Here is a 26,161-nt window from a genome sequence, read left to right as displayed (position 1 = left end):
ATCATATGGTAGCAAAATGTTTACCTTTAAAGGCACCTCCATTCTGTTCTCATTAGTGGCTCTTACCAGGTCACGTCCCACTTAACGTTGAGGGTATGCACTTCTGCACAACACCTTCAGCATTTATTGTTTGTAGATTTTTTGCCGATGTTTATTCTGACTAGTGTGAGCTGGTACATGTTTGTGGTAGGATTTGCATGCGTCTCATAATCCATTGAAATTGAGCTTTCTGGCATGTCCTTATTTTCTTCAAACTGTGAGTACAGCTTACCTCTTCAAATTGTTTTCTTGAAGTATGTGTGACATTTAGAAATATTTTGGCCATTACCCCCCTCAAGACATTTTGAGGGCAGGTTTCATTTACAGCCCTCCATTACTGGTGCATATGAAGTGACCCTTAGCACAGGTTTTAAAGCTGCTGTTGCAGGTCATGGACAGAGGGTGGCAGCATTTCTGATTTTCCCAAGCTTTTAACTAGGGAAACAGAGTACCTTGCAGTGGTATTCTTCGGTTATAAATTAGAGTGGAATGTGCCTGGATAAACCCCCAAAAGCTGATGTTTCTTTACTTATGTTTGTTTTCTAGATTGAATTTATATTTTTTTATTGGAGTCATATTCCATTGTGTACATGGACCACTTTTTCTTTGTGCATTCCTCTGTTGATGGACATTTTCATAGCTTCCAAGTGTTGGCTATGATAAATATTGCTGGAGTGTAGGATTGCCAGCCTGTGTTTTTTTTTTATTATTGGCGGTACGTGGGCCACTCACTGCCATGGCCACTCCCATTGCAGAGCACAGGCTCTGGACACACAGGCCCAGGAGCCATAGCTCACAGGACCAGCCGCTCCGGGTCATGTGTGATTTTCCCGAACTGGGGCATGAACCCGTGTCCCCTGCTTCAGCGGAGGACCCTCAACCACTGCGCCACCAGTGAAGTCCAGCCTGTATGTTTTTGATTCTCATCCTCTCAGGCGATAGGCCCAGCAGTGGGTATGCTTGATTGAATGGTAGCTCAGTATTTACCTTTTCAAGGCACCTCCTTTGTGTTTTCCTTACTGGCTCTTACCATGTCCCACGTTGAACCAAGGCTAGGCATTTCTCCACAACCCCTTCAGCATTTATTGTTTGCAGAATTTTGGGGGATGGCCATTCTGACTGGTGTGAACTGATAGGACTTTTGTAATTTGGATTTTCATGTCTTTAATTATTTCTAAGGTTCATTTTCCCACACCTTTTTAAATTTCTGTTAAAGAAAAAATGAAAAAAACGGAGAATACAATTAACCTCTTGAAATTATCTTCTTGAAAGGTTGCCCTCAAAATTGAATTTTTTGGTCAATATTCGCCCCCAGGATTGTTTTTGAGGGCAGGTGTCATTCACAGGCCTGTAATGAGTGTGAATATTTAGTGACCATTAGCACTGGGTTTAAAGCTGCTGTTGTGGTAAACGGCCACTAGGCGGCAGCATTTCTCCATTCACAAATCTCGTTACTAGGGCAGCAGAGCCGTTCTGGAATCCCTGTTCCTAGGTTGTAAATTAAAATGGAATGTGCCAGGAGAAACCCCCATAAGTTTATGTTACATTATTACTTGTTTGTTGTTTTAGTTTTTTTAATTGGGGTAATGTTTAGAATATTGTTTGTCCTAGGTGTACACAATCTGGGTCATTTGTGCATAACATATATATATATATATATATACTCATGTACAGATCCACTTGCCATGTAAATTATTGCAGAGTGTTCCCTAGACCTCCCTTGTTATATGGTCGGGCTTTTGACATATGTATTTAATAGGTATTTGTACACGTATGGTAACCCTAATCTCTAATTTTTCCATTCCCCACACCTTTCCTTTTAGATAAGCATAGTTTGTTTTCTAAGTGTGTGTGTGTCATTCTCTGTGCAAATATGTTCATTTGTGTCAGTTGTTAGATAACGCCTATAAGTGATATCATAGGATATGTGTTTTGCTTTCCGACTTACCTCATGTTCTGTGATTATCTCTAGGCTCAACTATGGTGCCTCAAAGAGCAGTGTTTCATTGTTTTCCATGGCCAATATTCCATTGTGTACATGGACCACTTCTTCTTTGTCAACTGATATGGTGATGGACATTTTGGTTGCTTCCGTGTCTTGGCTACTGTGAAAATTCCTGCAGTGCAGCTGTTGAAGCCTGTGCCTTCTCGACTCTGGACTTGTCAGGTGAGAGTCTCAGCGGTGGGCCTGCTGAACGGAATGGTGGCTCAATGTTTACTTTTAAACGCAGCTCCTTTCTATTCTCATTATTGGCTGTCACCACTTTACATCTCACCAGCAGCTAGAGGGTACACAGTTCTCTAAAACCCCTTCAGCATGTAATGTTTGTAGACTTTTAGTTGATGGTAGTTGACATGTGTGAGTTGAAACCTTTTTGGAGGTTAGATTTGCATGAGTCTAATAATTACTGATGTTGAGCTTTTATCCATTTTCCTCTTTTTTGAAAATGAGTGAGTAAAACTTACCCCTCCATACAATCTCCTTGAAAAATTTGAGAGATTTGAATTTTTTTGGCCATTCGCTACCTCCGCACAATTTTTTAGGGCAGGTGTCCTTTACAGCCCTGAATCCTTGTGAATGTTAAGTGACCATTAGATGTGGGTTTAAAGCTGCTCTTGTGGGAAATGGCCACAAGGCGGCAGCATTGCTACATTTGCAACTCTGGGTTTTTGGGCCACAGAGGTTTCCCGGCAATCGTGTTAGTAAGCTGTGAATTAGAGTGGAATGTGCCAGCGCAAACCCCCAAGAGCTTATATCTCCTAAACTGTTGTTTGTTATTTAAATTTAATTTTTATTAATTATCAGAGCAAATTTGATCAAAATGTAGATTCTCCTAGGTGGACAGTTTCTGGTTCATCCTATCAATGTATCTGTCTATTCCTGTTTGGATCCTTTCCCGTGTATGTTATTATAGAGTGTTGAGTAGACCTCTCTTCGTATTCCATAGGTATTTTGTGATTATATATTTCCTATGTATTAGTATATGTCTGTTAACCCCCATATCCTAATTCATACATTCCTTACACCTTTCCATTTGGTTAAAGATAATTTGATTTTCTGAATCTATGTGTGTCCTTCTCTTGGAAATTATTTCATGGGTATCAATTTTTAGGTAACACCTCTAAGTGATGTCGTAGGATGTCGGCCTTTCTGTTTCTTTCTTACTTCAAGTTGGGTGATTATCTCTTGGTCCTTCTATGGTGGTGCCAACGGCACTGTTCCATGCTTTTTCATGGCTAATATTCCATTGTGTACATGGGCGACTTCTTCTTGGTGCATTTTTCTGTTGATGGACATTTTGGTTTCTTCCAGGTCTTGGCTATGGTACATGTTGCTGCAGTGCAGGATTGCCAGCCTGTGTCTTTTTGATTCTGCTCTCTTCAGGTGATAGGCCCATGAGTGGGCCTACCACATCACATGGTAGCTCCATTTTTACCCTTAAACGCACCTCCATTCTGCTCTCACTACTGGCTGTTACCAGGTTACATCCCACCGGCAGCTAAAGGGTACGCAGTTCTCTAAAACCCCTTCAGCATTTATTCTTTGTAGACGTTTTTTGCTGATGATCATTCTGACGGCTGTCAGGTGAACGTTTGTGTACACTGGATTTGCGTGGCTTTATTAATTCCTGATGTTCAGCCTTTTTCCATTCCCGTTTTTTTAACAAAAAAGAAAGAAAGAAAAAGAAACAGAAGACAAATGTGTATAAATTATGCCTCTTGAAACTGTCGGTTTGAAATATGGACGCCTTTTGAATTTTTTGGTCGATATACGACCCCAGGATTGGTTTTCCGGGCAGGTGTGATTTACAGGCCTGCAATTATTTTGAATATCAACTGACCGTTGATGCTGGGATGAAAGCTGCTGTTGTGCGAAACGCCCACAAGGTGGCAGCAGTTCTACTTTACCAAATCTGGTTACTAGGGCAACAGAGCCTCAATGGAAGTCGTGTTCTAGGTTGTAATTTAGAATGGAATGTGCCAGGAAAAAGCCCCTTAAGTATATGTCTCCCTACTTCTTGTTCATTTTTTTTAATTTAATTTTTATTTTTACCACAGCAAGTTTGCTTACAATATTTGGCTTGTTCTGGGTGTGCAAGATGTGGTTCTTGTACACATAAACATATGTCTTTTCTTCCTGGAATCCTTTTCCCACGTACGTTATGACAGAATGTTGAGTAGTCTTCTCTTGGTATTCCGTAGGTGTTTGGTAATTATATATTTCACCTGTGTTTGTATATGTCTGTTAACCCCAATATCCTAATGTATCCAGTCCTCACAAGTTTCCATTGGGGAACCATAAGTTTGTTTAATGAATGTGTGGTTGCCCTTCTCTGTGGAAATATCTTCACTGGTATCAATTTATAGGTAATACCTATAAGTGATATCATACGATATGTGTCTTTCTTTTCCTGAAGCCCCTTAAGTATATGTCTCCCTACTTCTTGTTCATTTTTTTAATTTAATTTTTATTTTTACCACAGCAAGTTTGATTACAATATTTGGCTTGTTTTAGGTGTGCAAGATGTGGTTCTTGTACACATAAACATATGTCTTTCCTTCCTGGAATCCTTTTCCCACGTACATTATGACAGAATGTTGAGTAGTCTTCTCTTGGTATTCCGTAGGTGTTTGGTAATTATATATTTCACCTGTGTTTGTATATGTCTGTTAACCCCAATATCCTAATGTATCCAGTCCTCCCAAGTTTCCATTGGGGAACCATAAGTTTGTTTAATGAATGTGTGGTTGCCCTTCTCTGTGGAAATATCTTCACTGGTATCAATTTATAGGTAATACCTATAAGTGATATCATACGATATGTGTCTTTCTTTTCCTGACATAGTTCAAGTTGTGTGATTACCTCTAGGCTCATCTACAGTGCTGCAAATGGCATCGTGTCCTATTTTTCCTTGGCTAATACTCCGTCTGTACATGTACCAGTTCTTCTTTGTCCACTCATGTGTTGATGGACTTTTTGGTTGCTTCCATGACTTGGCTATTGTAATGCTGCGGCAATGCACATTTGCCTGCCTCTGTGTTTCCAATTCTGTCTTCTTAGGTTATAGGCCCAGGAGTGGGCCTGCTGGATCATATTCTAGCAAAATGTTTACCTTTAAAGGCACCTCCATTCTGTTCTCATTAGTGGCTCTTACCAGGTCACGTCCCACTTAACGTTGAGGGTATGCACTTCTGCACAACACCTTCAGCATTTATTGTTTGTAGATTTTTTGCCGATGTTTATTCTGACTAGTGTGAGCTGGTACATGTTTGTGGTAGGATTTGCATGCGTCTCATAATCCATTGAAATTGAGCTTTCTGGCATGTCCTTATTTTCTTCAAACTGTGAGTACAGCTTACCTCTTCAAATTGTTTTCTTGAAGTATGTGTGACATTTAGAAATATTTTGGCCATTACCCCCCTCAAGACATTTTGAGGGCAGGTTTCATTTACAGCCCTCCAGTACTGGTGCATATGCAGTGACCCTTAGCACAGGTTTTAACGCTGCTGTTGCAGGTCATGGACAGAGGGTGGCAGCATTTCTGCTTTTCCCAAGCTTTTAACTAGGGAAACAGAGTACCTTGCAGTGGTATTCCTCAGTTATAAACTAGAGTGAAATGTGCCTGGATAAACCCCCAAAAGCTGATGTTTCTTTACTTATGTTTGTTTTCTAGATTGAATTTATAATTTTTTATTGGAGTCATATTCCATAGTGTACATGGACCACTTTTTCTTTGTGCATTCCTCTGTTGATGGACATTTTCATAGCTTCCAAGTGTTGGCTATGATAAATATTGCTGGAGTGTAGGATTGCCAGCCTGTGTTTTTTTTTTATTATTTGCGGTACGTGGGCCACTCACTGCCATGGCCACTCCCATTGCAGAGCACAGGCTCTGGCCGCACAGGCCCAGCAGCCATAGCTCATGGGACCATCCGCTCCGGGACACGTGTGATTTTCCCGAACCGGGGCATGAACCCATGTCCCCTGCTTCAGCAGAGGACCCTCAACCACTGCGCCACCAGTGAAGTCCAGCCTGTATCTTTTTGATTCTCATCCTCTCAGGCGATAGGCCCAGCAGTGGGTATGCTTGATTGAGTGGTAGCTCAGTATTTACCTTTTCAAGGCACCTCCTTTGTGTTTTCCTTACTGGCTCTTACCATGTCCCACGTTGAACCAAGGCTAGGCATTTCTCCACAACCCTTCAGCATTTATTGTTTGCAGAATTTTGGGGGATGGCCATTCTGACTGGTGTGAACTGATAGGACTTTTGTAATTTGGATTTGCATGTCTTTAATTATTTCTAAGGTTCATTTTCCCACACTTTTTAAATTTTTGTTAAAGAAAAAATGAAAAAAAACGGAGAATACAGTTAACCTCTTGAAATTATCTTCTTGAAAGTTTGCCCTCAAAATTGAATTTTTTGGTCAATATTCGCCCCCAGGATTTTTTTTGAGGGCAGGTGTCATTCACAGGCCTGTAATGAGTGTTAATATTTAGTGACCATTAGCACTGGGTTTAAAGCTGCTGTTGTGGTAAACAGCCACTAGGCGGCAGCATTTCTCCATTCCCAAATCTGGTTACTAGGGCAGCAGAGCCGTTCTGGAATCCCTGTTCCTAGGTTGTAAATTAAAATGGAATGTGCCAGGAGAAACCCCCATAAGTTTATGTTACATTATTACTTGTTTGTTGTTTTAGTTTTTTTAATTGGGGTAATGTTTAGAATATTGTTTGTCCTAGGTGTACACAATCTGGGTCATTTGTGCATAACATATATATATATATTCATGTACAAATCCACTTCCCATGTAAATTATTGCAGAGTGTTCCATAGACCTCCCTTGTTATATGGTCGGGCTTTTGACATATGTATTTAATAGGTATTTGTACACGTATGGTAACCCTAATCTCTAATTTTTCCATTCCCCCCACCTTTCCTTTTAGATAAGCATAGTTTGTTTTCTAAGTGTGTGTGTGTCATTCTCTGTGCAAATATGTTCATTTGTGTCAGTTGTTAGATAACGCCTATAAGTCATATCATAGGATATGTGTTTTGCTTTCCGACTTACCTCATGTTCTGTGATTATCTCTAGGCTCAACTATGGTGCCTCAAAGAGCAGTGTTTCATTGTTTTCCATGGCCAATATTCCATTGTGTACATGGACCACTTCTTCTTTGTCAACTGATATGGTGATGGACATTTTGGTTGCTTCCGTGTCTTGGCTACTGTGAAAATTCCTGCAGTGCAGCTGTTGAAGCCTGTGCCTTCTCGACTCTGGACTTGTCAGGTGAGAGTCTCAGCGGTGGGCCTGCTGAACGGAATGGTGGCTCAATGTTTACTTTTAAACGCAGCTCCTTTCTATTCTCATTATTGGCTGTCACCACTTTACATCTCACCAGCAGCTAGAGGGTACACAGTTCTCTAAAACCCCTTCAGCATGTAATGTTTGTAGACTTTTAGTTGATGGTAGTTGACATGTGTGAGTTGAAACCTTTTTGGAGGTTAGATTTGCATGAGTCTAATAATTACTGATGTTGAGCTTTTATCCATTTTCCTCTTTTTTGAAAATGAGTGAGTAAAACTTACCCCTCCATACAATCTCCTTGAAAAATTTGAGAGATTTGAAATTTTTTGGCCATTCCCTACCTCCGCACAATTTTTTAGGGCAGGTGTCCTTTACAGCCCTGAATCCTTGTGAATGTTAAGGGACCATTAGATGTGGGTTTAAAGCTGCTCTTGTGGGAAATGGCCACAAGGCGGCAGCATTTCTACATTTGCAACTCTGGGTTTTTGGGCCACAGAGGTTTCCCGGCAATCGTGTTAGTAAGCTATGAATTAGAGTGGAATGTGCCAGCGCAAACCCCCAAGAGCTTATATCTCCTAAATTGTTGTTTGTTATTTAAATTTAATTTTTATTAATTATCAGAGCAAATTTGATCAAAATGTAGATTCTCCTAGGTGGACAGTTTCTGGTTCATCCTATCAATGTATCTGTCTATTCCTGTTTGGATCCTTTCCCATGTATGTTATTATAGAGTATTGAGTAGACCTCTCTTCGTATTCCATAGGTATTTTGTGATTATATATTTCCTATGTATTAGTATATGTCTGTTAACCCCCATATCCTAATTCATACATTCCTTACACCTTTCCATTTGGTTAAAGATAATTTGATTTTCTGAATCTATGTGTGTCCTTCTCTTGGAAATTATTTCATGGGTATCAATTTTTAGGTAACACCTCTAAGTGATGTCGTAGGATGTCGGCCTTTCTGTTTCTTTCTTACTTCAAGTTGGGTGATTATCTCTTGGTCCTTCTATGGTGGTGCCAACGGCACTGTTCCATGCTTTTTCATGGCTAATATTCCATTGTGTACATGGGCGACTTCTTCTTGGTGCATTTTTCTGTTGATGGACATTTTGGTTTCTTCCAGGTCTTGGCTATGGTACATGTTGCTGCAGTGCAGGATTGCCAGCCTGTGTCTTTTTGATTCTGCTCTCTTCAGGTGATAGGCCCATGAGTGGGCCTACCACATCACATGGTAGCTCCATTTTTACCCTTAAACGCACCTCCATTCTGCTCTCACTACTGGCTGTTACCAGGTTACATCCCACCGGCAGCTAAAGGGTACACAGTTCTCTAAAACCCCTTCAGCATTTATTCTTTGTAGACGTTTTTTGCTGATGATCATTCTGACGGCTGTCAGGTGAACGTTTGTGTACACTGGATTTGCGTGGCTTTATTAATTCCTGATGTTCAGCCTTTTTCCATTCCCATTTTTTTAACAAAAAAGAAAGAAAGAAAAAGAAACAGAAGACAAATGTGTATAAATTATGCCTCTTGAAACTGTCGGTTTGAAATATGGACGCCTTTTGAATTTTTTGGTCGATATACGACCCCAGGATTGGTTTTCCGGGCAGGTGTGATTTACAGGCCTGCAATTATTTTGAATATCAACTGACCGTTGATGCTGGGATGAAAACTGCTGTTGTGCGAAACGCCCACAAGGTGGCAGCAGTTCTACTTTACCAAATCTGGTTACTAGGGCAACAGAGCCTCAATGGAAGTCGTGTTCTAGGTTGTAATTTAGAATGGAATGTGCCAGGAAAAAGCCCCTTAATTATGTCTCCCTACTTCTTGTTCATTTTTTTAATTTAATTTTTATTTTTACCACAGCAAGTTTGATTACAATATTTGGCTTGTTCTAGCTGTGCAAGATGTGGTTCTTGTACACATAAACATATGTCTTTTCTTCCTGGAATCCTTTTCCCATGTACGTTATGACAGAATGTTGAGTAGTCTTCTCTTGGTATTCCGTAGGTGTTTGGTAATTATATATTTCACCTGTGTTTGTATATGTCTGTTAACCCCAATATCCTAATGTATCCAGTCCTCACAAGTTTCCATTGGGGAACCATAAGTTTGTTTAATGAATGTGTGGTTGCCCTTCTCTGTGGAAATATCTTCACTGGTATCAATTTATAGGTAATACCTAAAAGCGATATCATACGATATGTGTCTTTCTTTTCCTGACATAGTTCAAGTTGTGTGATTACCTCTAGGCTCATCTACAGTGCTGCAAATGGCATCGTGTCCTATTTTTCCTTGGCTAATACTCCGTCTGTACATGTACCAGTTCTTCTTTGTCCACTCATCTGTTGATGGACTTTTTGGTTGCTTCCATGACTTGGCTATTGTAATGCTGCGGCAATGCACATTTGCCTGCCTCTGTGTTTCCAATTCTGTCTTCTTAGGTTATAGGCCCAGGAGTGGGCCTGCTGGATCATATGGTAGCAAAATGTTTACCTTTAAAGGCACCTCCATTCTGTTCTCATTAGTGGCTCTTACCAGGTCACGTCCCACTTAACGTTGAGGGTATGCACTTCTGCACAACACCTTCAGCATTTATTGTTTGTAGATTTTTTGCCGATGTTTATTCTGACTAGTGTGAGCTGGTACATGTTTGTGGTAGGATTTGCATGCGTCTCATAATCCATTGAAATTGAGCTTTCTGGCATGTCCTTATTTTCTTCAAACTGTGAGTACAGCTTACCTCTTCAAATTGTTTTCTTGAAGTATGTGTGACATTTAGAAATATTTTGGCCATTACCCCCCTCAAGACATTTTGAGGGCAGGTTTCATTTACAGCCCTCCAGTACTGGTGCATATGCAGTGACCCTTAGCACAGGTTTTATCGCTGCTGTTGCAGGTCATGGACAGAGGGTGGCAGCATTTCTGCTTTTCCCAAGCTTTTAACTAGGGAAACAGAGTACCTTGCAGTGGTATTCCTCAGTTATAAACTAGAGTGAAATGTGCCTGGATAAACCCCCAAAAGCTGATGTTTCTTTACTTATGTTTGTTTTCTAGATTGAATTTATAATTTTTTATTGGAGTCATATTCCATAGTGTACATGGACCACTTTTTCTTTGTGCATTCCTCTGTTGATGGACATTTTCATAGCTTCCAAGTGTTGGCTATGATAAATATTGCTGGAGTGTAGGATTGCCAGCCTGTGTTTTTTTTTTATTATTTGCGGTACGTGGGCCACTCACTGCCATGGCCACTCCCATTGCAGAGCACAGGCTCTGGCCGCACAGGCCCAGCAGCCATATCTCATGGGACCATCCGCTCCGGGACACGTGTGATTTTCCCGAACCGGGGCATGAACCCATGTCCCCTGCTTCAGCAGAGGACCCTCAACCACTGCGCCACCAGTGAAGTCCAGCCTGTATCTTTTTGATTCTCATCCTCTCAGGCGATAGGCCCAGCAGTGGGTATGCTTGATTGAGTGGTAGCTCAGTATTTACCTTTTCAAGGCACCTCCTTTGTGTTTTCCTTACTGGCTCTTACCATGTCCCACGTTGAACCAAGGCTAGGCATTTCTCCACAACCCCTTCAGCATTTATTGTTTGCAGAATTTTGGGGGATGGCCATTCTGACTGGTGTGAACTGATAGGACTTTTGTAATTTGGATTTGCATGTCTTTAATTATTTCTAAGGTTCATTTTCCCACACTTTTTAAATTTTTGTTAAAGAAAAAATGAAAAAAAACGGAGAATACAGTTAACCTCTTGAAATTATCTTCTTGAAAGTTTGCCCTCAAAATTGAATTGTTTGGTCAATATTCGCCCCCAGGGTTTTTTTTGAGGGCAGGTGTCATTCACAGGCCTTTAATGAGTGTGAATATTTAGTGACCATTAGCACTGGGTTTAAAGCTGCTGTTGTGGTAAACAGCCACTAGGCGGCAGCATTTCTCCATTCCCAAATCTGGTTACTAGGGCAGCAGAGCCGTTCTGGAATCCCTGTTCCTAGGTTGTAAATTAAAATGGAATGTGCCAGGAGAAACCCCCATAAGTTTATGTTACATTATTACTTGTTTGTTGTTTTAGTTTTTTTAATTGGGGTAATGTTTAGAATATTGTTTGTCCTAGGTGTACACAATCTGGTTCATTTGTGCATAACATATATATATATATTCATGTACAAATCCACTTCCCATGTAAATTATTGCAGAGTGTTCCATAGACCTCCCTTGTTATATGGTCGGGCTTTTGACATATGTATTTAATAGGTATTTGTACACGTATGGTAACCCTAATCTCTAATTTTTCCATTCCCCCCACCTTTCCTTTTAGATAAGCATAGTTTGTTTTCTAAGTGTGTGTGTGTCATTCTCTGTGCAAATATGTTCATTTGTGTCAGTTGTTAGATAACGCCTATAAGTGATATCATAGGATATGTGTTTTGCTTTCCGACTTACCTCATGTTCTGTGATTATCTCTAGGCTCAACTATGGTGCCTCAAAGAGCAGTGTTTCATTGTTTTCCATGGCCAATATTCCATTGTGTACATGGACCACTTCTTCTTTGTCAACTGATATGGTGATGGACATTTTGGTTGCTTCCGTGTCTTGGCTACTGTGAAAATTCCTGCAGTGCAGCTGTTGAAGCCTGTGCCTTCTCGACTCTGGACTTGTCAGGTGAGAGTCTCAACGGTGGGCCTGCTGAACGGAATGGTGGCTCAATGTTTACTTTTAAACGCAGCTCCTTTCTATTCTCATTATTGGCTGTCACCACTTTACATCTCACCAGCAGCTAGAGGGTACACAGTTCTCTAAAACCCCTTCAGCATGTAATGTTTGTAGACTTTTAGTTGATGGTAGTTGACATGTGTGAGTTGAAACCTTTTTGGAGGTTAGATTTGCATGAGTCTAATAATTACTGATGTTGAGCTTTTATCCATTTTCCTCTTTTTTGAAAATGAGTGAGTAAAACTTACCCCTCCATACAATCTCCTTGAAAAATTTGAGAGATTTGAAATTTTTTGGCCATTCCCTACCTCCGCACAATTTTTTAGGGCAGGTGTCCTTTACAGCCCTGAATCCTTGTGAATGTTAAGTGACCATTAGATGTGGGTTTAAAGCTGCTCTTGTGGGAAATGGCCACAAGGCGGCAGCATTTCTACATTTCCAACTCTGGGTTTTTGGGCCACAGAGGTTTCCCGGCAATCGTGTTAGTAAGCTGTGAATTAGAGTGGAATGTGCCAGCGCAAACCCCCAAGAGCTTATATCTCCTAAATTGTTGTTTGTTATTTAAATTTAATTTTTATTAATTATCAGAGCAAATTTGATCAAAATGTAGATTCTCCTAGGTGGACAGTTTCTGGTTCATCCTATCAATGTATCTGTCTATTCCTGTTTGGAACCTTTCCCGTGTATGTTATTATAGAGTATTGAGTAGACCTCTCTTCGTATTCCATAGGTATTTTGTGATTATATATTTCCTATGTATTAGTATATGTCTGTTAACCCCCATATCCTAATTCATACATTCCTTACACCTTTCCATTTGGTTAAAGATAATTTGATTTTCTGAATCTATGTGTGTCCTTCTCTTGGAAATTATTTCATGGGTATCAATTTTTAGGTAACACCTCTAAGTGATGTCGTAGGATGTCGGCCTTTCTGTTTCTTTCTTACTTCAAGTTGGGTGATTATCTCTTGGTCCTTCTATGGTGGTGCCAACGGCACTGTTCCATGCTTTTTCATGGCTAATATTCCATTGTGTACATGGGCGACTTCTTCTTGGTGCATTTTTCTGTTGATGGACATTTTGGTTTCTTCCAGGTCTTGGCTATGGTACATGTTGCTGCAGTGCAGGATTGCCAGCCTGTGTCTTTTTGATTCTGCTCTCTTCAGGTGATAGGCCCATGAGTGGGCCTACCACATCACATGGTAGCTCCATTTTTACCCTTAAACGCACCTCCATTCTGCTCTCACTACTGGCTGTTACCAGGTTACATCCCACCGGCAGCTAAAGGGTACGCAGTTCTCTAAAACCCCTTCAGCATTTATTCTTTGTAGACGTTTTTTGCTGATGATCATTCTGACGGCTGTCAGGTGAACGTTTGTGTACACTGGATTTGCGTGGCTTTATTAATTCCTGATGATCAGCCTTTTTCCATTCCCGTTTTTTTAACAAAAAAGAAAGAAAGAAAAAGAAACAGAAGACAAATGTGTATAAATTATGCCTCTTGAAACTGTCGGTTTGAAATATGGACGCCTTTTGAATTTTTTGGTCGATATACGACCCCAGGATTGGTTTTCCGGGCAGGTGTGATTTACAGGCCTGCAATTATTTTGAATATCAACTGACCGTTGATGCTGGGATGAAAGCTGCTGTTGTGCGAAACGCCCACAAGGTGGCAGCAGTTCTACTTTACCAAATCTGGTTACTAGGGCAACAGAGCCTCAATGGAAGTCGTGTTCTAGGTTTTAATTTAGAATGGAATGTGCCAGGAAAAAGCCCCTTAATTATATGTCTCCCTACTTCTTGTTCATTTTTTTAATTTAATTTTTATTTTTACCACAGCAAGTTTGATTACAATATTTGGCTTGTTCTAGGTGTGCAAGATGTGGTTCTTGTACACATAAACATATGTCTTTTCTTCCTGGAATCCTTTTCCCATGTACGTTATGACAGAATGTTGAGTAGTCTTCTCTTGGTATTCCGTAGGTGTTTGGTAATTATATATTTCACCTGTGTTTGTATATGTCTGTTAACCCCAATATCCTAATGTATCCAGTCCTCACAAGTTTCCATTGGGGAACCATAAGTTTGTTTAATGAATGTGTGGTTGCCCTTCTCTGTGGAAATATCTTCACTGGTATCAATTTATAGGTAATACCTAAAAGTGATATCATACGATATGTGTCTTTCTTTTCCTGACATAGTACAAGTTGTGTGATTACCTCTAGGCTCATCTACAGTGCTGCAAATGGCATCGTGTCCTATTTTTCCTTGGCTAATACTCCGTCTGTACATGTACCAGTTCTTCTTTGTCCACTCATCTGTTGATGGACTTTTTGGTTGCTTCCATGACTTGGCTATTGTAATGCTGCTGCAATGCACATTTGCCTGCCTCTGTGTTTCCAATTCTGTCTTCTTAGGTTATAGGCCCAGGAGTGGGCCTGCTGGATCATATGGTAGCAAAATGTTTACCTTTAAAGGCACCTCCATTCTGTTCTCATTAGTCGCTCTTACCAGGTCACGTCCCACTTAACGTTGAGGGTATTCACTTCTGCACAACACCTTCAGCATTTATTGTTTGTAGATTTTTTGCCGATGTTTATTCTGACTAGTGTGAGCTGGTACATGTTTGTGGTAGGATTTGCATGCGTCTCATAATCCATTGAAATTGAGCTTTCTGGCATGTCCTTATTTTCTTCAAACTGTGAGTACAGCTTACCTCTTCAAATTGTTTTCTTGAAGTATGTGTGACATTTAGAAATATTTTGGCCATTACCCCCCTCAAGACATTTTGAGGGCAGGTTTCATTTACAGCCCTCCATTACTGGTGCATATGAAGTGACCCTTAGCACAGGTTTTAAAGCTGCTGTTGCAGGTCATGGACAGAGGGTGGCAGCATTTCTGATTTTCCCAAGCTTTTAACTAGGGAAACAGAGTACCTTGCAGTGGTATTCTTCGGTTATAAATTAGAGTGGAATGTGCCTGGATAAACCCCCAAAAGCTGATGTTTCTTTACTTATGTTTGTTTTCTAGATTGAATTTATATTTTTTTATTGGAGTCATATTCCATTGTGTACATGGACCACTTTTTCTTTGTGCATTCCTCTGTTGATGGACATTTTCATAGCTTCCAAGTGTTGGCTATGATAAATATTGCTGGAGTGTAGGATTGCCAGCCTGTGTTTTTTTTTTTATTATTGGCGGTACGTGGGCCACTCACTGCCATGGCCACTCCCATTGCAGAGCACAGGCTCTGGATACACAGGCCCAGGAGCCATAGCTCACAGGACCAGCCGCTCCGGGTCATGTGTGATTTTCCCGAACTGGGGCATGAACCCGTGTCCCCTGCTTCAGCGGAGGACCCTCAACCACTGCGCCACCAGTGAAGTCCAGCCTGTATGTTTTTGATTCTCATCCTCTCAGGCGATAGGCCCAGCAGTGGGTATGCTTGATTGAATGGTAGCTCAGTATTTACCTTTTCAAGGCACCTCCTTTGTGTTTTCCTTACTGGCTCTTACCATGTCCCACGTTGAACCAAGGCTAGGCATTTCTCCACAACCCCTTCAGCATTTATTGTTTGCAGAATTTTGGGGGATGGCCATTCTGACTGGTGTGAACTGATAGGACTTTTGTAATTTGGATTTTCATGTCTTTAATTATTTCTAAGGTTCATTTTCCCACACCTTTTTAAATTTCTGTTAAAGAAAAAATGAAAAAAACGGAGAATACAATTAACCTCTTGAAATTATCTTCTTGAAAGGTTGCCCTCAAAATTGAATTTTTTGGTCAATATTCGCCCCCAGGATTTTTTTTGAGGGCAGGTGTCATTCACAGGCCTGTAATGAGTGTGAATATTTAGTGACCATTAGCACTGGGTTTAAAGCTGCTGTTGTGGTAAACGGCCACTAGGCGGCAGCATTTCTCCATTCCCAAATCTGGTTACTAGGGCAGCAGAGCCGTTCTGGAATCCCTGTTCCTAGGTTGTAAATTAAAATGGAATGTGCCAGGAGAAACCCCCATAAGTTTATGTTACATTATTACTTGTTTGTTGTTTTAGTTTTTTTAATTGGGGTAATGTTTAGAATATTGTTTGTCCTAGGTGTACACAATCTGGGTCATTTGTGCATAACATATATATATATATATATATACTCATGTACAGATCCACTTGCCATGTAAATTATTGCAGAGTGTTCCCTAGACCTCCCTTGTTATATGGTCGGGCTTTTGACATATGTATTTAATAGGTATTTGTACACGTATGGTAACCCTAATCTCTAATTTTTCCATTCACCCCACCTTTCCTTTTAGATAAGCATAGTTTGTTTTCTAAGTGTGTGCGTGTCATTCTCTGTGCAAATATGTTCATTTGTGTCAGTTGTTAGATAACGCCTATAAGTGATATCATAGGATATGTGTTTTGCTTTCCGACTTACCTCATTTTCTGTGATTATCTCTAGGCTCAACTATGGTGCCTCAAAGAGCAGTGTTTCATTGTTTTCCATGGCTAATATTCCATTGTGTACATGGACCACTTCTTCTTTGTCAACTGATATGGTGATGGACATTTTGGTTGCTTCCGTGTCTTGGCTACTGTGAAAATTCCTGCAGTGCAGCTGTTGAAGCCTGTGCCTTCTCGACTCTGGACTTGTCAGGTGAGAGTCTCAGCGGTGGGCCTGCTGAACGGAATGGTGGCTCAATGTTTACTTTTAAACGCAGCTCCTTTCTATTCTCATTATTGGCTGTCACCACTTTACATCTCACCAGCAGCTAGAGGGTACACAGTTCTCTAAAACCCCTTCAGCATGTAATGTTTGTAGACTTTTAGTTGATGGTAGTTGACATGTGTGAGTTGAAACCTTTTTGGAGGTTAGATTTGCATGAGTCTAATAATTACTGATGTTGAGCTTTTATCCATTTTCCTCTTTTTTGAAAATGAGTGAGTAAAACTTACCCCTCCATACAATCTCCTTGAAAAATTTGAGAGATTTGAATTTTTTTGGCCATTCCCTACCTCCGCACAATTTTTTAGGGCAGGTGTCCTTTACAGCCCTGAATCCTTGTGAATGTTAAGTGACCATTAGATGTGGGTTTAAAGCTGCTCTTGTGGGAAACGGCCACAAGGCGGCAGCATTGCTACATTTGCAACTCTGGGTTTTTGGGCCACAGAGGTTTCCCGGCAATCGTGTTAGTAAGCTGTGAATTAGAGTGGAATGTGCCAGTGCAAACCCCCAAGAGCTTATATCTCCTAAATTGTTGTTTGTTATTTAAATTTAATTTTTATTAATTATCAGAGCAAATTTGATCAAAATGTAGATTCTCCTAGGTGGACAGTTTCTGGTTCATCCTATCAATGTATCTGTCTATTCCTGTTTGGATCCTTTCCCGTGTATGTTATTATAGAGTATTGAGTAGACCTCTCTTCGTATTCCATAGGTATTTTGTGATTATATATTTCCTATGTATTAGTATATGTCTGTTAACCCCCATATCCTAATTCATACATTCCTTACACCTTTCCATTTGGTTAAAGATAATTTGATTTTCTGAATCTATGTGTGTCCTTCTCTTGGAAATTATTTCATGGGTATCAATTTTTAGGTAACACCTCTAAGTGATGTCGTAGGATGTCGGCCTTTCTGTTTCTTTCTTACTTCAAGTTGGGTGATTATCTCTTGGTCCTTCTATGGTGGTGCCAACGGCACTGTTCCATGCTTTTTCATGGCTAATATTCCATTGTGTACATGGGCGACTTCTTCTTGGTGCATTTTTCTGTTGATGGACATTTTGGTTTCTTCCAGGTCTTGGCTATGGTACATGTTGCTGCAGTGCAGGATTGCCAGCCTGTGTCTTTTTGATTCTGCTCTCTTCAGGTGATAGGCCCATGAGTGGGCCTACCACATCACATGGTAGCTCCATTTTTACCCTTAAACGCACCTCCATTCTGCTCTCACTACTGGCTGTTACCAGGTTACATCCCACCGGCAGCTAAAGGGTACGCAGTTCTCTAAAACCCCTTCAGCATTTATTCTTTGTAGACGTTTTTTGCTGATGATCATTCTGACGGCTGTCAGGTGAACGTTTGTGTACACTGGATTTGCGTGGCTTTATTAATTCCTGATGTTCAGCCTTTTTCCATTCCCGTTTTTTTAACAAAAAAGAAAGAAAGAAAAAGAAACAGAAGACAAATGTGTATAAATTATGCCTCTTGAAACTGTCGGTTTGAAATATGGACGCCTTTTGAATTTTTTGGTCGATATACGACCCCAGGATTGGTTTTCCGGGCAGGTGTGATTTACAGGCCTGCAATTATTTTGAATATCAACTGACCGTTGATGCTGGGATGAAAGCTGCTGTTGTGCGAAACGCCCACAAGGTGGCAGCAGTTCTACTTTACCAAATCTGGTTACTAGGGCAACAGAGCCTCAATGGAAGTCGTGTTCTAGGTTGTAATTTAGAATGGAATGTGCCAGGAAAAAGCCCCTTAATTATATGTCTCCCTACTTCTTGTTCATTTTTTTAATTTAATTTCTATTTTTACCACAGCAAGTTTGATTACAATATTTGGCTTGTTCTAGCTGTGCAAGATGTGGTTCTTGTACACATAAACATATGTCTTTTCTTCCTGGAATCCTTTTCCCATGTACGTTATGACAGAATGTTGAGTAGTCTTCTCGGTATTCCGTAGGTGTTTGGTAATTATATATTTCACCTGTGTTTGTATATGTCTGTTAACCCCAATATCCTAATGTATCCAGTCCTCACAAGTTTCCATTGGGGAACCATAAGTTTGTTTAATGAATGTGTGGTTGCCCTTCTCTGTGGAAATATCTTCACTGGTATCAATTTATAGGTAATACCTATAAGTGATATCATACGATATCTGTCTTTCTTTTCCTGACATATTACAAGTTGTGTGATTACCTCTAGGCTCATCTACAGTGCTGCAAATGGCATCGTGTCCTATTTTTCCTTGGTTAATACTCCGTCTGTACATGTACCAGTTCTTCTTTGTCCACTCATCTGTTGATGGACTTTTTGGTTGCTTCCATGACTTGGCTATTGTAATGCTGCGGCAATGCACATTTGCCTGCCTGTGTCTTTCCAATTCTGTCTTCTTAGGTTATAGGCCCAGGAGTGGGCCTGCTGGATCATATGGTAGCAAAATGTTTACCTTTAAAGGCACCTCCATTCTGTTCTCATTAGTGGCTCTTACCAGGTCACATCCCACTTAACGTTGAGGGTATGCACTTCTGCACAACACCTTCAGCATTTATTGTTTGTAGATTTTTTGCCGATGTTTATTCTGACTAGTGTGAGCTGGTACATGTTTGTGGTAGGATTTGCATGCGTCTCATAATCCATTGAAATTGAGCTTTCTGGCATGTCCTTATTTTCTTCAAACTGTGAGTACAGCTTACCTCTTCAAATTGTTTTCTTGAAGTATGTGTGACATTTAGAAATATTTTGGCCATTACCGCCCTCAAGACATTTTGAGGGCAGGTTTCATTTACAGCCCTCCAGTACTGGTGCATATGAAGTGACCCTTAGCACAGGTTTTAACGCTGCTGTTGCAGGTCATGGACAGAGGGTGGCAGCATTTCTGCTTTTCCCAAGCTTTTAACTAGGGAAACAGAGTACCTTGCAGTGGTATTCCTCAGTTATAAACTAGAGTGGAATGTGCCTGGATAAACCCCCAAAAGCTGATGTTTCTTTACTTATGTTTGTTTTCTAGATTGAATTTATATTTTTTTATTGGAGTCATATTCCATTGTGTACATGGACCACTTTTTCTTTGTGCATTCCTCTGTTGATGGATATTTTCATAGCTTCCAAGTGTTGGCTATGATAAATATTGCTGGAGTGTAGGATTGCCAGCCTGTGTTTTTTTTTTATTATTGGCGGTACGTGGGCCACTCACTGCCATGGCCACTCCCATTGCAGAGCACAGGCTCTGGACGCACAGGCCCAGCAGCCATAGCTCACGGGACCAGACTCTCCGGGGCATGTGTGATTTTCCCAAACCGGGGCATGAACCCGTGTCCCCTGCTTCAGCGGAGGACCCTCAACCACTGCGCCACCAGTGAAGTCCAGCCTGTATGTTTTTGATTCTCATCCTCTCAGGCGATAGGCCCAGCAGTGGGTATGCTTGATTGAATGGTAGCTCAGTATTTACCTTTTCAAGGCACCTCCTTTGTGTTTTCCTTACTGGCTCTTACCATGTCCCACGTTGAACCAAGGCTAGGCATTTCTCCACAACCCCTTCAGCATTTATTGTTTGCAGAATTTTGTGGGATGGCCATTCTGACTGGTGTGAACTGATAGGACTTTTGTAATTTGGATTTGCATGTCTTTAATTATTTCTAACGTTCATTTTCCCACACCTTTTTAAATTTCTGTTAAAGAAAAAATGAAAAAAAACGGAGAATACAATTAACCTCTTGAAATTATCTTCTTGAAAGGTTGCCCTCAAAATTGAATTTTTTGGTCAATATTCGCCCCCAGGATTTTTTTTGAGGGCAGGTGTCATTCACAGGCCTGTAATGAGTGTGAATATTTAGTGACCATTAGCACTGGGTTTAAAGCTGCTGTTGTGGTAAACGGCCACTAGGCGGCAGCATTTCTCCATTCCCAAATCTGGTTACTAGGGCAGCAGAGCCGTTCTGGAATCCCTGTTCCTAGGTTGTAAATTAAAATGGAATGTGCCAGGAGAAACCCCCATAAGTTTATGTTACATTATTTCTTGTTTGTTGTTTTAGTTTTTTTAATTGGGGTAATATTTAGAATATTGTTTGTCCTAGGTGTACACAATCTGGGTCATTTGTGGATAACATATATTTATATATATATATATATATTCATGTACAGATCCACTTCCCATGTAAATTATTGCAGAGTGTTCCATAGACCTCCCTTGTTATATGGTCTGTCTTTTGATATATGTGTTTAATAGGTATTTGTACACGTATGGTAACCCTAATCTCTAATTTTTCCATTCCCCCCACCTTTCCTTTTAGATAAGCATAGTTTGTTTTCTAAGTGTGTGTGTGTCATTCTCTGTGCAAATATGTTCATTTGTGTCAGTTGTTAGATAACGCCTATAAGTGATATCATAGGATATGTGTTTTGCTTTCCGACTTACCTCATGTTCTGTGATTATCTCTAGGCTCAACTATGGTGCCTCAAAGAGCAGTGTTTCATTGTTTTCCATGGCTAATATTCCATTGTGTACATGGACCACTTCTTCTTTGTCAACTGATATGGTGATGGACATTTTGGTTGCTTCCGTGTCTTGGCTACTGTGAAAATTCCTGCAGTGCAGCTGTTGAAGCCTGTGCCTTCTCGACTCTGGACTTGTCAGGTGAGAGTCTCAGCGGTGGGCCTGCTGAACGGAATGGTGGCTCAATGTTTACTTTTAAACGCAGCTCCTTTCTATTCTCATTATTGGCTGTCACCACTTTACATCTCACCAGCAGCTAGAGGGTACACAGTTCTCTAAAACCCCTTCAGCATGTAATGTTTGTAGACTTTTAGTTGATGGTAGTTGACATGTGTGAGTTGAAACCTTTTTGGAGGTTAGATTTGCATGAGTCTAATAATTACTGATGTTGAGCTTTTATCCATTTTCCTCTTTTTTGAAAATGAGTGAGTAAAACTCACCCCTCCATACAATCTCCTTGAAAAATTTGAGAGTTTTGAAATTTTTGGGCCATTCCCTACCTCCGCACAATTTTTTAGGGCAGGTGTCCTTTACAACCCTGAATCCTTGTGAATGTTAAGTGATCATTAGCTGTGGGTTTAAAGCCGCTCTTGTGGGAAACGGCCACAAGGCGGCAGCATTTCTACATTTCCAAATCTGGGTTTTTGGGCCACAGAGGTTTCCCGGCAATCGTGTTAGTAAGCTGCGAATTAGAGTGGAATGTGCCAGCGCAAACCCCCAAGAGCTTATATCTCCTAAATTGTTGTTTGTTATTTAAATTTAATTTTTATTAATTATCAGAGCCTATTTGATCAAAATGTAGATTCTCCTAGGTGGACAGTTTCTGGTTCATCCTATCAATGTATCTGTCTATTCCTGTTTGGATCCTTTCCCGTGTATGTTATTATAGAGTGTTGAGTAGACCTCTCTTCGTATTCCATAGGTATTTTGTGATTATATATTTCCTATATATTAGTATATGTCTGTTAACCCCCATATCCTAATTCATACATTCCTTACACCTTTCCATTTGGTTAAAGATAATTTGGTTTTCTGAATCTATGTGTGTCCTTCTCTTGGAAATTATTTCATGGGTATCAATTTTTAGGTAACACCTCTAAGTGATGTCGTAGGATGTCGGCCTTTCTGTTTCTTTCTTACTTCAAGTTGGGTGATTATCTCTTGGTCCTTCTATGGTGGTGCCAACGGCACTGTTCCATGCTTTTTCATGGCTAATATTCCATTGTGTACATGGGCGACTTCTTCTTGGTGCATTTTTCTGTTGATGGACATTTTGGTTTCTTCCAGGTCTTGGCTATGGTACATGTTGCTGCAGTGCAGGATTGCCAGCCTGTGTCTTTTTGATTCTGCTCTCTTCAGGTGATAGGCCCATGAGTGGGCCTACCACATCACATGGTAGCTCCATTTTTACCCTTAAACGCACCTCCATTCTGCTCTCACTACTGGCTGTTACCAGGTTACATCTCACCGGCAGCTATAGGGTACGCAGTTCTCTAAAACCCCTTCAGCATTTATACTTTGTAGACTTTTTTTGCTGATGATCATTCTGATGGCTGTCAGGTGAACATTTGTGTACACTGGATTTGCATGGCTTTATTAATTCCTGATGTTCAGCCTTTTTCCATTCCCTTTTTTTTAACAAAAAAGAAAGAAAGAAAAAGAACCAGAAGACAAATGTGCATAAATTATGCCTCTTGAAACTGTCGGTTTGAAATATGGACGCCTTTTGAATTTTTTGGTCAATATACGACCCCAGGATTGGTTTTCCGGGCAGGTGTGATATAAAGGCCTGCAATTATTTTGAATATCAACTGACCATCGATGCTGGGATGAAAGCTGCTGTTGTGCGAAACGCCCACAAGGTGGCAGCAGTTCTACTTTACCAAATCTGGTTACTAGGGCAACAGAGCCTCACTGGAAGTCGTGTTCTAGGTTGTAATTTAGAATGGAATGCGCCAGGAAAAAGCCCCTTAAGTATATGTCTCCCTACTTCTTGTTCATTTTTTTAATTTAATTTTTATTTTTACCACAGCAAGTTTGATTACAATATTTGGCTTGTTCTAGGTGTGCAAGATGTGGTTCTTGTACACATAAACATATGTCTTTTTTTCCTGGAATCCTTTTCCCACGTACGTTATGACAGAATGTTGAGTAGTCTTCTCTTGGTATTCCGTAGGTGTTTGGTAATTATATATTTCACCTGTGTTTGTATATGTCTGTTAACCCCAATATCCTAATGTATCCAGTCCTCACAAGTTTCCATTGGGGAACCATAAGTTTGTTTAATGAATGTGTGGTTGCCCTTCTCTGTGGAAATATCTTCACTGGTATCAATTTATAGGTAATACCTAAAAGCGATATCATACGATATGTGTCTTTCTTTTCCTGACATAGTACAAGTTGTGTGATTACCTCTAGGCTCATCTACAGTGCTGCAAATGGCATCGTGTCCTATTTTTCCTTGGCTAATACTCCGTCTGTACATGTACCAGTTCTTCTTTGTCCACTCATCTGTTGATGGACTTTTTGGTTGCTTCCATGACTTGGCTATTGTAATGCTGCGGCAATGCACATTTGCCTGCCTGTGTCTTTCCAATTCTGTCTTCTTAGGTTATAGGCCCAGGAGTGGGCCTGCTGGATCATATGGTAGCAAAATGTTTACCTTTAAAGGCACCTCCATTCTGTTCTCATTAGTGGCTCTTACCAGGTCACGTCCCACTTAACGTTGAGGGTATGCACTTCTGCACAACACCTTCAGCATTTATTGTTTGTAGATTTTTTGCCGATGTTTATTCTGACTAGTGTGAGCTGGTACATGTTTGTGGTAGGATTTGCATGCGTCTCATAATCCATTGAAATTGAGCTTTCTGGCATGTCCTTATTTTCTTCAAACTGTGAGTACAGCTTACCTCTTCAAATTGTTTTCTTGAAGTATGTGTGACATTTAGAAATATTTTGGCCATTACCGCCCTCAAGACATTTTGAGGGCAGGTTTCATTTACAGCCCTCCAGTACTGGTGCATATGAAGTGACCCTTAGCACAGGTTTTAACGCTGCTGTTGCAGGTCATGGACAGAGGGTGGCAGCAGTTCTGCTTTTCCCAAGCTTTTAACTAGGGAAACAGAGTACCTTGCAGTGGTATTCCTCAGTTATAAACTAGAGTGGAATGTGCCTGGATAAACCCCCAAAGCTGATGTTTCTTTACTTATGTTTGTTTTCTAGATTGAATTTATATTTTTTTTATTGGAGTCATATTCCATTGTGTACATGGACCACTTTTTCTTTGTGCATTCCTCTGTTGATGGACATTTTCATAGCTTCCAAGTGTTGGCTATGATAAATATTGCTGGTGTGTATGATTGACAGCCTGTGTTTTTTTTTTTTTATTATTTGCGGTATGTGGGCCACTCACTGCCATGGCCACTCCCATTGCAGAGCACAGGCTCTGGACCCACAGGCCCAGCAGCCATAGCTCACGGGACCAGACTCTCCGGGGCATGTGTGATTTTCCCGAACCGGTGCGTGAACCCGTGTCCCCTGCTTCAGCGGAGGACCCTCAACCACTGCGCCACCAGTGAAGTCCAGCCTGTATGTTTTTGATTCTCATCCTCTCAGGCGATAGGCCCAGCAGTGGGTATGCTTGATTGAATGGTAGCTCAGTATTTACCTTTTCAAGGCACCTCCTTTGTGTTTTCCTTACTGGCTCTTACCATGTCCCACGTTGAACCAAGGCTAGGCATTTCTCCACAACCCCTTCAGCATTTATTGTTTCCAGAATTTTGGGGGATGGCCATTCTGACTGGTGTGAACTGATAGGACTTTTGTAATTTGGATTTGCATGTCTTTAATTATTTCTAACGTTCATTTTCCCACACGTTTTTAAATTTCTGTTAAAGAAAAAATGAAAAAAAACGGAGAATACAATTAACCTCTTGAAATTATCTTCTTGAAAGGTTGCCCTCAAAATTGAATTTTTTCGTCAATATTCGCCCCCAGGATTTTTTTTGAGGGCAGGTGTCATTCACAGGCCTGTAATGAGTGTGAATATTTAGTGACCATTAGCACTGGGTTTAAAGCTGCTGTTGTGGTAAACGGCCAGTAGGCGGCAGCATTTCTCCATTCCCAAATCTGGTTACTAGGGCAGCAGAGCCGTTCTGGAATCCCTGTTCCTAGGTTGTAAATTAAAATGGAATGTGCCAGGAGAAACCCCCATAAGTTTATGTTACATTATTTCTTGTTTGTTGTTTTAGTTTTTTAACTGGGGTAATATTTAGAATATTGTTTGTCCTAGGTGTACACAATCTGGGTCATTTGTGGATAACATATATTTATATATATATATATATATATATATATATATATATATATATATGTTCATGTACAGATCCACTTCCCATGTAAATTATTGCAGAGTGTTCCATAGACCTCCCTTGTTATATGGTCGGTCTTTTGATATATGTATTTAATAGGTATTTGTACACGTATGGTAACCCTAATCTCTAATTTTTCCATTCCCCCCACCTTTCCTTTTAGATAAGCATAGTTTGTTTTCTAAGTGTGTGTGTGTCATTCTCTGTGCAAATATGTTCATTTGTGTCAGTTGTTAGATAACGCCTATAAGTGATATCATAGGATATGTGTTTTGCTTTCCGACTTACCTCATGTTCTGTGATTATCTCTAGGCTCAACTATGGTGCCTCAAAGAGCAGTGTTTCATTGTTTTCCATGGCTAATATTCCATTGTGTACATGGACCACTTCTTCTTTGTCAACTGATATGGTGATGGACATTTTGGTTGCTTCCGTGTCTTGGCTACTGTGAAAATTCCTGCAGTGCAGCTGTTGAAGCCTGTTCCTTCTCGACTCTGGACTTG

This window comes from Hyperoodon ampullatus, assembly GCF_949752795.1.
Source record: "Hyperoodon ampullatus genome assembly, chromosome: X".
NCBI classification, from domain to species: Eukaryota; Metazoa; Chordata; class Mammalia; order Artiodactyla; family Ziphiidae; genus Hyperoodon; species Hyperoodon ampullatus.
Note: the sequence above shows the minus strand (reverse complement) of the source record.